This window comes from Nannobrachium achirus, assembly GCF_963921795.1.
Source record: "Nannobrachium achirus genome assembly, chromosome: 15".
Lineage (NCBI taxonomy): Eukaryota > Metazoa > Chordata > Actinopteri > Myctophiformes > Myctophidae > Nannobrachium > Nannobrachium achirus.
Genome location: NC_137822.1, coordinates 51,081,775 through 51,085,140, shown reverse-complemented (window position 1 = coordinate 51,085,140; position 3,366 = coordinate 51,081,775). Strand labels below are relative to the sequence as shown.

The window sequence follows — 3,366 nt, the reverse complement described above, 5'->3', positions numbered from 1 at the left end:
AAAAAGGTCAACATGGCGCTAGTTTATACAACACAAGCTGTTAAATCTACAAGCTCACAATGAGACGAGTTGTGAGCTTGTAGATCAGCTATTTTCGGCGTGCGACACCTCATAGAGCAGAAGCATAAAGTAAACATTACAACGGAAGCTTCACGTTGCGTTTGGTGCGAGACTTGACACGTGACGTGCTTTTATTTTGACGGGAAACGGAAGCTTTCAAATGGCGCACGATGTGAAGTTTGACCCATGGTGTATGGGACATGTAGTTCTTAGAGTATAGTTCTTAAAGCAACCCATGGTGTGTGGGACATGTAGTTCTTAGACTGTAGTTCTTAAAGCAACCCATGGTGTGTGGGACATGTAGTCCTTAGAATGTAGTTCTTAAAGCAACCCATGGTGTGTGGGACATGTAGTCCTTAGAATGTAGTTCTTAAAGCAACCCATGGTGTATGGGACATGTAGTCCTTAGAATGTAGTTCTTAAAGCAACCCATGGTGTATGGGACATGTAGTCCTTAGACTGTAGTTCTTAAAGCAACCCATGGTGTATGGGACATGTAGTCCTTAGAATGTAGTTCTTAAAGCAACCCATGGTGTGTGGGACATGTAGTTCTTAGAATGTAGTTCTTCTAGCGACGCATGGTTTATGGAACTTGTAGTTCTTAAGTGTAATGGTTTCCAGTGGAAATAAGCTTAGTCAGTGAACTGTACCGTCATGAAACTGTACCTTTTCCTATGTAAAACTGACAATAATATCAAAGTCTTTATGGCCACGTCGGGCAGCCAGCCAGTTAGCATGCTATGGCTAGCAGGCAGCATATCCACATGAAGCTCTGTTCTTCTGTCCCTCACCGAAAATAGCAGATCTACAAGCTCACAACGCGTCTCACTGTGAGCTTGTAGATTTGAACAGCTTGTATTGTATAAACTGGCGCCATGTTGCGTCATGTTGCTCTTATTTTATGAACAAAACTGAATTTATTGACTTCTACTTGTAGTTATTCATGTTGTCCACATGAGGGCGACACATGCCGTGGAATACAATCAGATGAACAAAACGCTGTAAACATGAACACTGACATTATCACACTGTCAGTTACATTATAAATAGTTAAATGTAATTTACATTTATCACACTGTCAGTTACATTATAAATAGTTAAATGTAATTTACATTTATCACACTGTTAATTACATTATAAATAGTTAAATGTAATTTACATTTATCACACTGTTAATTACATTATAAATAGTTAAATGTAATTTACATTTATCACACTGTCAGTTCCATTATAAATGAGTTAAATGTCATTTACATTTATCACACTGCTAATTACATTATAAGTGAGTTAAATGTAATTTACATTTATAACACTGTTAATTACATTATAGGCCTAAATGAGTTAAATGTAGGCTAATTTACATTTATCACACTGTTAATTACATTATAAATAGTTATTCTATTCTATTGTATTATGTCATCAACACTTGTGATAGCATAGGCTAATAGATACTTCTTTGGGAAAATGGAAAAAAAATGAAATATTCCAGACTGTATGATGGGAGCATTTGCACATCGCGCAGTCAACAGTCTGGCCACGCGAGACTACTATACTACTATAACTATGTCTTCATTCTAATCTATACCAGACTACTAACTCTATAACTATGTCTTCATCATTCTAATCTATACCAGACTACTAACTCTACAACTATGTCTTCATTCTAATCTATACAAGACTACTATACTACTATAACTATGTCTTCATCATTCTATAATCTATACCAGACTACTAACTCTATAACTATGTCTTCATTATAATCTATACCAGACTACTAACTCTATAACTATGTCTTCATTATAATCTATACAAGACTACTAACTCTATAACTATGTCTTCATCATTCTAATCTATACCAGACTACTAACTCTATAACTATGTCTTCATCATTCTAATCTATACCAGACTACTAACTCTATAACTATGTCTTCATCATTCTAATTTATACCAGACTACTAACTCTATAACTATGTCTTCATCATTCTAATCTATACCAGACTACTAACTCTATAACTGTGTCTTCATCATTCTAATCTATACCAGACTACTAACTCTATAACTATGTCTTCATTCTAATCTATACCAGACTACTAACTCTATAACTATGTCTTCATTCTAATCTATACCAGACTACTAACTCTATAACTATGTCTTCATCATTCTAATCTATACCAGACTACTAACTCTATATGTCTTCATCATTATAATCTATACAAGACTACTAACTCTATATTCATCATTCTAATCTATACCAGACTACTAACTCTATAACTATGTCTTCATTCTAATCTATACCAGACTACTAACTCTATAACTATGTCTTCATTATAATCTCTACATGGGGAGAACGGGGTAAAATGAACCACTTTTTGTTTATCTTGCCCTGGAAGCAAGACAAAGTGAGATGGCAGTCAAATCTAAACATCAAGACATATTTCAGGATGTCTTCCATCTTTTGAAATGATGAGTCAGCATCTATGACAACGGACCACAAAAATATGACTTATTTTAGTAAGTAGTTTATGTGGCTCAACTTGCCCCAGGTTAGGGGTAAATTAATCCAAGTCACGGGGTAAATTGACCCACATGATATTCTAAACTTTGGCAACATTTCGGCCAGCGCTACCCACACATTTGGCTCTGATGCTTATTCAACAAATGCCCGATGCTTACAAGCTGTACCTCGTTGTAAAGGTGACCAATCAACTATGAAAATTATATAAACACAAAGCCATTTGGTATTAATAAAGGGGAGATATGGTGGACAAGGTCAAGTTTCCTTACTTTTTGTGCATGTTTTTTATATAAGTTATAAATAAGTTATTCTATTAGAGAAAGGCAAACTGAATCATATTTCTGTCAGGTTATTTAATTCACCATTAATAAATCAACAACATTGTAATTCATGAATCATTCAATTTGGAGATTAGATTAGATTAGATTGGCGTTCAAATAACCAGAGACAGTCACAGCAGGCATAAATACACAACAATTATAATACAATAACAACTCAGATTGTCTTAAATACACAACATAATACAAATAAAAACTAAGTTTTTAAACCAAAGTATCTATATATATATAAATCTTATTCAAACAAATAAAAACAAAATGTAAATGTAAGAAAAACTAAACAGAACAGCAAACTGCATTAAAACCTGCTGGCATTTAAGTTTTACAAAACAAACAAAGGAAATAAAATTCATTCATTGTTTCCAAAACAAACAAAATAAATGAATTCATAACAATGTTGTTTATATTCAACGTTTCCCTTTTTAACTCACACCGTAGACACTGTGTGTGTGT

The 3,366-nt window shown here is 33.9% G+C and overlaps 1 protein-coding gene across 1 annotated transcript in view; it reads right to left on the bottom strand.

Moving 5' to 3' along the window:
• Positions 1-2,935: 2,935 nt before the first annotated feature.
• LOC308299924 (RPA-related protein RADX) overlaps positions 2,936-3,366 on the bottom strand; it is a 33,344-nt gene continuing 32,913 nt past the window's right edge. The window contains exon 18 of the mRNA XM_080743702.1: positions 2,936-3,366. This exon is cut by the window's right edge and continues 200 nt beyond it. The gene's annotated coding sequence lies outside the window, so the exon portion shown is untranslated.